At 38.1% G+C, this 12,311-nt stretch overlaps 1 protein-coding gene across 11 annotated transcripts in view; it reads left to right on the top strand.

The window, feature by feature from the left end:
* Positions 1 to 12,311, top strand: part of LOC150091249 (tyrosine-protein phosphatase Lar-like) — a 1,641,114-nt gene that overhangs the window by 491,270 nt on the left and 1,137,533 nt on the right. The gene's annotated exons all lie outside the window — the stretch shown is intronic.

Genomic DNA, 12,311 nt, shown 5'->3' on the forward strand with positions numbered 1-12,311 from the left:
ACATTTTTACTGAGATTATCTTTTGATCAAAATCTCCAATATTGCAGAATAAATAGCTTTATGTAAAAATTTCCGAAGAAAACTCTTTGGCAGTTTTCATCTCTTATGAGATTAAAGATAATAAATGGTTCTCTAAACTTAATGAACTGCCTGGAATATTTAAAAAAAATCAGGAAGTGTGAAGTACAAATCGAATGAACCTAATCATGGACTTATTCTTTAGATTTCTTTATTTTTTGAATTTTGCTATTCATCCGAGTTACTCCTTTATCCGTGCAAATAAAGCTGAATCTAATTATATCCTCCATTCTCCTTCCTTTTTGGTTTTATTGAACGGCAGGTTGACTGCATCCAATGTCATGAACAGTGGAACAATTTCGTTGCAGTCCACGGGCTGATTCTTAAGACACTTCTTTTCCACTGAGGCATATTCACCACGAAAAGTAAAATCTTTAATTAAGGGTCTTCTCTTAAGGAATCATACTCACCTTTTCTAACTATTCTGCAGTTTTATTTATTCAGGAGGTAATTAGAAAGCATGTAAATGCCTTTAAGTCTTTTTCGCTATCTGGTAGGTCATAAATCTGAAACCACTTGTAGCTAATCCTCAAACAATTCAGCGAGTTCTTCGTGTGTAATCAATTTTCGGATGGAGACTCGTTAACCACAGATAAGATTATTTTGTTAGTATCAAATATTCACTACACGGGCATTGCCATGTGATTAGTGAATGAAATCAATGTTTTTTGTACGCGCAGTTGGAAATGATTCTTCCCGATCAGTCTAATTTTAAAATCAGTTAATTAAGAACTTTAATATTAAGTAGACAGTGGCGGTCAGCTTCACTTGTCAATAATAAATAAATTCCAGCGACAGCCGAGACCAGAGAGTAAAATTTTAAATCAGTTAACAAGTGGTAAGACGTTGAAACTTTGTCTATCTTTGTACCACCTTTTCTTATATCAAAGCGAGAAGTTTCGTGATTAAATCAGTACTTTTTGTCCCAGAGAAGAACCATTCATTTATCAGTCCAAATTTGGAGTTTTATTCCGTAATTTTCTACATCAGAGGATGACATAAGTGTTTTAATATCTAAAATTAGATTTGGAACTTTTGACATATTTTTGGCAAACATTTTTTTTTTTTGTAAAACAAATATGGGCGTTTCGAACTGATACCGCACTTCCTTTTTTTTTTTTTTTTTTTTTACACAGAACTGTAGTTATCATTGATACTTCTCGTTCCCCCCCCCCCCCTTTAAGAGTATCCTTTTTACCCTCTTAAGTAAAAAGATTTGCAAGTGCGCCAGAGATGACAGAATTATGATTGAAAAATCAAAGACGGTTTTTATAATGTTGAAGAACGTTTCTTTGATCTGCGCTAATGCAAACCCTCGCTATGCGGTCATCATCATCATGAACAGTGCATTTCCAAATATAAAGCAGAGTCATTCTGTGCACATCGATGATCTATTTTCACAATGAATTTGCGTTTATTTTTGCGAGTATACAAGTAAGGCAAAGATGCGTTTTTTCTACCTTCTGACTACTCTTTGAATAGTGGGGTGTTATTTTCCAGCTGTATATTTTTAAGCACATTCCGCAGAAATGCGGAAGTACCTATTAGTCTCCTTGTCCTATGCATGTAAAAGCAGCGTTCTAGTTTGAACGATTTTGTTAAAATTTGTATTTGAGACCTTTAATTAAATTCATCAAAAATTTGAGCTTTGGTGTATATTGGAAAATTTGAGTGTCCAGTATGAGTTAAACCCAGGTTTGGATTTCTGTAACAATTCATTGTGATTGAACACAGTATCATCTGACCGGCGGGGAACTTTACACTCAGTGTTATGCAGTCAGGATGGTATGCTTCCGATTTTAATCTTGCAAGATCCTATAGACCCCGACCCCTCCCTGGTCTGTCATCATACCATCTTGTGACAATTATTTCCACCAGTGGGGAAAACACTCTCTATCAGATTTTAACATCCAACAGCTACACATTGAGCATACCCAACATTATCCCGACTTCGCTAAAATATATACAGATGGATCGAAGTCAGAGTTGGATCGGGTGCAGCAGTAGTACTCCCTGATACTACCATTTCACTATCTCTTCCAACAAAGTGTAGTAGCTACACGACTGAATTATATGCCATAAAGCTTGCATTTGTCAATACAAAAGTTTTTTTTTTTTTTTTTTGTCAATATACACAGACTCGCAAAGTTCCGTATTAGCATTGCAAAACAATTCTCCACCTATTCACTCGTTATTAAAGCTCATCAGAACACAGTTCATGCGCCTCAGAGAGCATCAGCAAAAGGTTATCTTCTGATGGATCCCAGGCCATACCGGAATACCAGGAAATGAAATTGCGGATGATGCGGCCAAAAATCCATCCAGCTCAGCCGCATCGAATTCCCTAGTACCGTTCACTGATTATCAAATGAATATACAAAGTATATGTAAAGGTCAATGGCAAGCGCAAATTCATAATAAACTACTTCAGATTAAACCTGTACCAAAATTATGGGCTTCCAGCCTCATTGCAAACAGACAAGAAGTAATTATAGCCAGAGCCAGAATCGGCCATACTCGTTTAACCCATCTGTTCCTTTTGTTAGGGAATGACCCTCCTCAGTGTAATCATTGTCATACACCACTCATAGTCAAACACATACTTCTGGAATGTACTCTCTATAATAATGCTCGACTAGTGTCATTCAGTTCTCTATCAAATTTAAAGGAACCTTTGTCGCTTAGCCATATCATAGGCAAAAAATCAAATCTCGCAGAATTCTTCTCCTTCCTAAAACGAATAGGATTGTATAGCCGTTTTTAACTTCTACTAAATCAACAAACGCAGGCAGTATGCACCACTTTCATAAGTGCAATATGGCCTAAGTAGCCATTGCACTTAAAACCCATCAACAACTGCTCCGATTTCCGTCTTCTGACATATCGCTTCCCATCCGAGCCATAAATGAAGTTTGAATTTCGATTCCTCAGAAATGTTGACGGTGTCCCATTGCTCTTTTGTCCATGAAACATGCGTTTAGCCCAAGCAAGTCGCATCTTCCTCCTTATGGAAGATCCGACTTGCTTGGGGCTTCTTCTTGGGCCGATAGGCATGCATACCACATTCCGAAAGCCTTCTTTGGATGAAAATTATTATATTAGGGCCACCAGTAATTTCTTACATATACCAGTTTATGTAATATGTCTTTGGATAGTTCGTGCACTTGTTTCAACACCAGAGGTCATCTCAAAGTCCAGTTTTAGATCAGGAGCACTAGCATGGCGATTACGAAGGCATAGCTGTTTCAAAATCGATCTTTTGAAGGCGTAGTCACTCTCTTACGGCCGGATCCAGGTCTTCTCTTCACGTCACCGGTTTAACGCTGTAATTTCAGTACCCGGGATACTGTTGACTGGTGGCAGCCTATTTTATCAGCGATAGCGTGTAGAAGCCCTTCCTGGGACAGACCAACAACTACACTTTTTTTTTCTTGGTGTCAACTGAACATATGGAGCCATGCATACACCTCCGCAAAACAGGATACTAATGAGCGTGTAAACCCTTCCAACACAGTATTTATAAAAAGGCTGACGCAATACCTTGCAATTACTGTCTGATGCAACAGAAGCGTTATCTGACGCAACACCTTTTCTTTGCGACATTTTCCTTTTTTTTTTTTCCATTTATTTGTACACACAATTCTTTACATTTTATATACAAGAACTTACAGAGAATATATATATACAATTTTATATACATTAGCATTATCATTCTTATTATACCTATATATATACTATATTATATATTTTCTTTGCGACAAACAAAATGACTGTAATCAATATCGTATACGATTCACTACAAATGTTACTTTTTTTTTTAAGGTGATACAGGTTTTTTTTGTCCGCCACTGTATATATCGGACCTTCACAGGTGCACAGTGGTTATAATCACTCCTTCCTCATCGGTGGAAAAGGAATCAATGCGAATCCCGTCAACTGCGCAAGGAATTTTTACGTTCCGCATTTTTTTACCAAGGCTGTGTTAGACTGTCTTATGCGAGCATTACATGGTTTTTCCCTCCCGAAGACCCAGGTTTTTGGTCTAGTTGCACAATTACACAACAAACTGCCTGCTAGCTATAATCCATACCACACACACGCACGGTATATCAACTCTGGCTGGTGATCTGTGTACACGTAGAACCGTTCAAATTTTCTTCGGGACTGGTGGAGGTGAGAAAATTCTCACACCACAACTGAAACCACGGTTCCAGTATTCGTTTATAATATATGGTTTGCTTTCCTCCTGTTTCCTTTTTTATTTATTTATTATTTTTTTTTATCAAATTCTAATTTGGTAAGAGATTCTCTGCTTCTTGTATCAAACTGCCTATTTAAACTGCCTCTCTTGGCAGTTTCCATATGCATTCTTTGCACCTTCTGAGATATAAAACTTATACAGTATTAGCAGTTACCAAGAGATAGTCTTCTTGTTTCGTAGTTAATGAGAATAAATGGTTTTATTTACAACTTAATCAAGTAATTACTCCAAAGGAGATGTTAAAGTTTAGAAATGGATGAGAAATACTACTGTAGCTGTGCGACTTTGTAAGCAATCTCTCGAAAGGGTTATATTTCATTTTTTTTTTGTTTTTTGTAACAACCGCAAATAAAGCCAAAAGAGGCACTAAGCTTGTATAGTGCATTCTATAAATTGCATGCGCTCTGATCCGCTTATTGTGTATGTACTGAGATTTCCTGTGGAAAATCCTATAACTCCTGCCTGATAATCCATTAATTTAGTACATCGCGGAGTAGGTTTTGAACCCATGCGGATCAGGTTACGAAGATTTTATTAGCGGGACTTTTCCACTCAACAAGCGCGTTTCTCCAGCTGCTGAGGTACTTTATAAGTCGCAAAGAGTTTGTTCCGATCGATCCATGATTTGATGTGAGAATTGTGATTGAATGGTCTCAGCGCATCTCTTGCGGACGATTGCAGAACTATTATGAATAAATAACATTTGAACAAATCAGTAATTTGTGCGAGTTAGTTTTAAAAGCGCTCGCTTGAGGTAGTTTTTGGATTCTTTTACTGAATGTATATAAGCTTTTCTAGATGTGTTCGTAATGGCCGCACAACTCATTGTTATAACATGGAGAAATCTCACCATTCCCAGCTATATTCACCCATCCACTCAGGTGTTAATGTTGTTAATGAGAGTGTATCCCGAAGTGCAGGGACTGTGCACTTTCGAATAATACAAAATTCAGAACTGATACATATTGCAGGCGTATTCAAACTGGGAATCGTCGGACATGTTGGCTAGAAATTTGAGTTTGCCTTTGATATTATCATAATATTAATACTTGGGAAGTGAATAATGTAGTTTGTTTCATAAAGTTTCTGAAAACGAATGTTTATTCATATTATTTAAGATTCTAAACATCCCTTGCTTCCCTTAGGCTTTTTAATTAATTTACCCTGCCTGAACAAATACATTGGACTATTAGGCATTTATTTTCTATCGAATTTCAGGAAAGAAGCATAAATTTACTGTTTTATGTTGTAAAAGTGAAGCAGAAGTTATTTGAACAACTAATCATTCTTTTCAAACTTTTAGGTACGATGAAAGTGTCCATTGTAACGGGATTTTATTGTATAAGGTTATTTTGTGTGACGTTTCCACGAGTAATATCGTAATGTATCAGTCTGTTGAAGTCATCACATGTTCGAGACTGGTGCGACATCTATTGCAAAAGTACGGATCTAATTTTAGGAAAGGTTAAAAGCTGGGAAAATGATTAAGTCTCTCTCTCTCACTCAGTACTAATCATTGATGTTTATAAACTCCATCTTGCTTTCTCCGTCCTACGAGACGTCATCAACCCATAAACATCGCTCGTCAGTGCTCAGGTTCGACCATAACACTACCACATTCTCACGGGAACGCTGAGGAGGAGTTGATGTCGCTATAAAACTAGAAGGAAGAGGTATTCGCGTGTTTCTCCTGTAGTTCGTTGTGGAGGCCAGCCGGAACTGTCGTACCTTAGTTGATGCATGACTTCATGACTTCTTTAAGGTGATCCTGTTACAGCTGTAGCTTTGCAGGCTTAGAGTAATAGGAGGTAGGTTTGGAGTCCCTTCGTTCCATTAGCGGGCAGAAGCTACAGTGCATTTAAAATGGCTTGCAGCGATAACGACATAAGTGGAAAGAACTCCACGTTGTAGGTTAGGAAATATTTGAAAGAATTCTACTGAGCTTAGGTAATCTTTGCTTCATCAGGGATGACTCACAAACGCACGCACACTTTAATGTTCCAAAGATGTGGAGGAACCTTGAACTTTATTAAATCTTACGTGTCGCTCTACGCATTGTTAAGGGGAAAAAATGAAATCCTAACCACATTCATATGGACTCGTTGAAGATTGTGCCTAAAATGCAATGCCGCATAAATACCTTCGTATTTTCATTATCGCTGGCGTGTGCAACTCGTGTAGGGGAATCCTCTCTAGAGGATGTAATGGGAGCAAACTCACGACGGATTAATAATAAATCACTACCTTTCTGCAATAGGGTTCTTGGAACGAAGTAGCAAACGTCATCAGCTAAAAGATGAGGAAAATACTTGTTGCTCGACTATAGAATGGCCACAAACAAAACATACTCGTTATATTGAAGGAATGCACTTTATTTTAAAACCATTGTAATCATTTGAGATATTCAGTATACCGTGTTTTCTGATGATTTTTATCGGTGGGAATGGTGGCTAACGACCTGAACCAGGCCAACGATTTTAAAGGTAAATTTCAATCCATGCAGGTACTCATTATTTCACCAATTTCAATTTCTTGGTATACCTGCGTACCATGCCATTAAAAGAATATTTTAATCCATATATGGAAACAGCCCTATCCAATAAATTTTAACAGCTGATGAAGTGCGGACTTGCAGAGCTTAGGAGCTAGACATGGGCCGTAGTGGTCAGGCGCGCGGGTGCATAAGTACACGTGCCTTGAGTGACCGGGGTTCAAGCCCGTGACTGCTGAATACGGTGCTGTTTCTTGTATTCTGTCTATCTTGTGAACTCCTCTGACCGTTTGGTCGTCCCGGAGTATAAACAGAAAATTTATTTATTTTATCTTAGAGGAAGACGCCTATCAGGTCTTTCCCTATATAAGGCCCTGAACGGATCAGTAAAATGAACGGGGGAAGTATATATTTCACTATCAGAGGAGAGAAATGAACCAGGGTGCACAGATATAAAATTTTTGCGAGTGGCAGAAGGCCGGATCTCATGAAGTTTACTTTTGGGCAACATGTCAAAGTTCATTGGAATTAATTGCTTGCCACAGTGGTAGAGGCGGATATCTTGGTGATAGGGAAGATACGAATGATAGTTTTCTTCTTTTTTTTCAGATGCAGCAAAGTAGTTTCTGTAACAGAATTTAGAACATATTCTGCAATTCTTTTCTGAAGTAGAGACACCGATATGCGTAACTGAATATTCGTAAAATAATTTCCCATGAGTCCTCGATATGGCTCAGAGTTCTGGTTTAGGAATTCGCAAAAAAAAAAAAGCTGTGATGGTTTACAGTGTAGATGATATGCAGTCTGATTTCACTGAGCGATAGTTATTCAGCCAATAACTTAAGAGTATTCATCACTTCCCCCTTTTTTTATTGACTTGCATGAAATTTGAGAAAAGAACAGGGGACGGGAGAAAGTGTGCATCTAGTTCTTCTGTTACAGCGAAGAAATGAGAATTAATTTAAGAAGGGTACTCGAGATAGTCAGCAGTGCGACGAGAATTTTAAAATGATGTCTGGACAGTAGATTTTAAAGTTTATTTCACCTAAGTTGATTGAATTCGCCTTTTGAAAGGCACTCCGAGACCTATCAAAGCAGTTCAGACTACCCAGCGGTTAGCCATTTCACAGGAAGTGTTGCCAGCAGCCTTAGTTATGAGCTTTAGCACCTATCAGAAATGGTTCGAATGTGCGGGTCAGCGCATTCTACTGCGCTAACGCACGACACCTCATTTATAAAAGTGTAGCGGGATGGTTCCTATTCTTCTGTTTTTTTAAGACCGTCAGCAACTGTTCCCTCCGTAATTTTGTACTGAGCCCACGACATAATCTCGTTCACCTGATGGTTATACTTATCAGAGAGCTATCCCACATCTTTATTTTATTTTCCTGTTTTCCCCTCGGAGAAAAGTGAAGTGCACGTGACGGTAAATGATGTTAAATTACCGCCTATAGAAAGTGATGCAACAGACGCGTGCACGAGGAATACGAAGTCACCGGTTCGTAATTCGGTTTATCGCGGAAGTCTTTCTTCCCGATCCTCTCAAAGGCCTCGCTCACCCGTGCAGGGCAGACTTCTCCCTCCATCTTTGAGCACCTGTCGCCTTTCATTCCCTCCACACAACTGCGTCAGTCCTCAAGGGAACCTGGAACAATCAAGAGAAGCGTACCACTCGCGAGCGTCTGCCAGTCGCCAATGCATGCGTCGGACCTCTCCCAGAATAATATCTCACCTCGGTCTCTCTCCTTCCATCCTTTCACTAACTAGGTATAAGGTCTTTGAGTACATTTACCCTCCCCCCGCACCATCCCCATTTATCGTGTTTTTTTCCCTCATGGACGTAATGCGTGCGCTGTGACTTGCACGGAAAGCCTTCTCATTCATCTTAAAGACTACAGCTAGTTGTTTTCTCTGAAAAAAATAAAGCAAATAATAATAACAAAAAAAAAAAAAAGCTAAGAATGAAACAAGGCAGTATACATGCCGATATTGCCATTGACGTATTTTTGTATGTAATATGTAACGGGGGGAGAGGGGGGAAGAGTTTCTATATAGATTCCCCCCTATAAATTTAATCGTTTTCTGCATAATAGAGAAACAAATAATCCTATTCGGGATACATCAAAGTAATGATTGTTTTATCAATCGTATATTACGAGAATGGAATCTATTAAAATAATTGAACCTGTAATGGAATCTATTCAGGTAATTTACCTTTAGAATATATTTGAAAACACAATCTAACTACAGTTTGTCACTCATTTATTATACGGTCAGTCACCTTCTGTTATCGATGATATTGTCCACCCCCCCCCCCTACTTCCCATTGAGTATCGATTAGAAGCCAATGGTACTCTTCCAGAGAGGTTGAAGTGACTTTAATAATTATTTAAGCAGTTATTCCACTTGCTTTTATCAGGCAGGAACTTCCACTTTACGAAAATAAATGCTTGAAAAACTGCTTGATGATTAATCAAAATTTGTTTCGGTGGTATATCATCAATATACGAATATGTATTTGAATTTATTATTTTGCACAAATATATGTTTAAATTTGACGTATTCTGCATATACCAAAGTTCGGTTAACGTACGCAGTGCGTTCTTACAAAGCTGTACGTTATCCGAATAGTCGCTAATCGAACATACTTTTCCCATATAAAGTCATGTAATTTGCAGAGATACGACCCCGAATAATTCGATTTTTTTTTAAATGAAATATGAGTTAATACAAATTATATATATATATATATATATATATATATATCTGATAAAATAATCCTGCTTGAAAAAAAAAATCATTCAAAGAAAGCTGACATCATGAAGGCCTCCGATAACCGTACTGTTTTCAACATTGGGATCAGAACCTAAATGACTCTTCTGTCTTCATCATAACTTCTCTTAAACGTTTGAATTTCAGGCTCATTGAAAGGGTAGTGGAGATTTCATCATAATTGTCATCCCTTTGTTCAGTTTGCATTTGTGCCTACAACTTAATCAAGCCGACCCGGCTAGCCAGGTGGGTCAAGTTCTTGCCTGGCAACCCAAAGTTCGCGGGTTCGAATCTCGCCTCGGGCTTGGATCAGAGTAAAATGCAAAAACCTTTGGTGCATTATGGCCACAGAAGCCGATGCGCCAACTAACAAAAAAAAAAAAAAAAACCTCAATCAAATTTTCTGTTCAGGTCTCCTTTATGAGATTTTGGAAATCTTCGTTGTCATGGACGAACTGCTGGAAAATTTTTCTCCTTCAACGACTCTTCACAGCGGATTGCTTATCTTTTTTAGCTGGCAGCAATGTTTCTTGCTTCCGTAAGGGTGTTATTACCCCCCTTCCAAAACTGCACTGAATTACTATTGCATTCCCGTTGGTAGTAGCAATAGTCTGAGCTATGATTCTTCTCAAATTATACTGATTAATTAAAGGTGAAAATGACCTCTTGATCCATAGCGCTTTCTTTTCACCCTACCAGTTTCATGGGCACCCTTCACCTTATTTTCTCTTTTCACTCGTTTGTACTACACGGTAAAAAAATACTTCTACAAGCTGTTGTTTCACTAAAACAACTGAAAGCGTGCAACCAGACGTGCTTGAGACTGCCTAAACAAACCGAAACCTTTGTTCTCGTTTCGCTTTCGAATTTTTTAGGCACATTAGCTTACAATCTCATAAATAAATTTTCTTTTCGTATTCCAGAACGATCGCATGATGCAGTAGTAATTCAGTGAATCACAGAAATATACAGTTATTGTAGTCGTTTACTAGGATAGCATCAAAGAGCGCCAAAGATATGAAACTGAATTAACTACGGATATTATTATCAATTTATTTCTCTGTTGAAGAGACACCCCTGGGACAGCCATTGGCGAGAAGGGTGAGAGTTACATTCTAAGGTGTGAAGCGGACCCATGAGCAAAAGGTTACAAAATTCAATGGGACGTTCACCCTGAAAGGTTGAATACAGAATTTTGGAATACATGAGTAATTATGATTTTATAATAGAATATTTAAAATTTTGACATAATCTTAGGTTGGCATCTAGAGTACCGAGAATATAGTTTTTTGAGCCGAGTGGACAAAAGGTACCAATATGGAATATACATGTCATTGGATGTACGGTGAACGAGCATTAGGTGTATTCCACGTTTGTCATTTGTGTTTTTCTGCTCTTATTCAAGGATAAAGGTAAATAGACAGTGGCCTGTAAAAATGCACTGAAATATGTTTATAATTAAGCGTTCATTTTTAATTAATTGAGCTCCTACAATTGTAGAGAATAAAAAAAAAAAAAAAAAAAGAACCAGAAAAAATTCTTGGGAACCCTCATACCTCAATTTAAGAAAACTTACCGAGTTCCTGAGTGACAGGGCTATTAAAAGTTTCTATAGTTAGTGATGGAATGAAACCAGGACCTTTTCAAATGAATGACGAAGCTATTACACCGTAATGGAGGGCTAAAATAATTACAATACGTTGTTACCAAAAGCATTGAGCAGTAGTTCGGCATAAATGAAGTTAAAGATAAAAGGTACCATTTAAAAATGACGTACTTGGGAAGCCAAGTTCGCCGATTTTGCACGCGAACAAGTCCGTACATGTTCGCATGCAAATTCGCTGCCATTTCATAGATGAATGTCCACAAACTGGTCCCCGCATATACGGATTTCGGAAACATTCAGGACCTCCATCTAGAACAAAGGCAAATGGAAGGCAGTTAGCCATGCCAGAGTAAAATATTGAACAGGGGGATCGTTTATTATTAAAACAGTATATCTTCGAGCAGTTGGTCTTGTCAGGAAAAACCGCACCCAAAGAATCAACAAGGGTTTCACGGACAGATTACTCTAAAAATACTTTGTATCACGCATGTTAATGCACAGCGACGGGCTCAGTGGTTCTGTGGCAACACTGTATCATCTGAAGAAGGGGTGGAAAGCTCTGTACTGTTCTCATAAGATGGAAGAACTTGGGCTGGGCGCCAAACCGAGATCATTTTGGACTGTGTTGCGTCGTTCCACCTAGGATGCATGGTGGTGGTAATTTAATAGTACTTTTTTTGTAGTGCAGCGTTGGAGTTTTGTATGCTTTGCAGAAGGAGAAATATTGTGATTTCCACGATAATGCTGTTTTTCCAACACGGACAGTTTTATGACACGCATCCTTATTTTTCGACACATTACTCTTTTTCTTAAATCGTTGTCGAAGATTTCAGACAGAGATACAAATGATATAAAATACTAGTATGCTTAAAACACACACACCAGCCATATTAGGGTTACAAGAGAAAAACATTGTTCATCCATGTGTATTAAGCCTACACTCTTCTGGGATAAAAAAAAAAAAAACAGCAGTAATGCCAGGTAACCCTGGCATTACTGCTGTTTGGGGTCTATTGTACATACCACGTTTGTATACAATAAAGATTATATATCTATATAAATCAGCTATGAAAGTTCCTTGCGTCATTGACGGGATTCGAAAA

This window comes from Mastigoproctus giganteus, chromosome 1 (genome assembly GCF_048544385.1).
Source record: "Mastigoproctus giganteus isolate SK-2022 chromosome 1, ASM4854438v1, whole genome shotgun sequence".
In the NCBI taxonomy this organism is placed as follows: Eukaryota; Metazoa; Arthropoda; class Arachnida; order Uropygi; family Thelyphonidae; genus Mastigoproctus; species Mastigoproctus giganteus.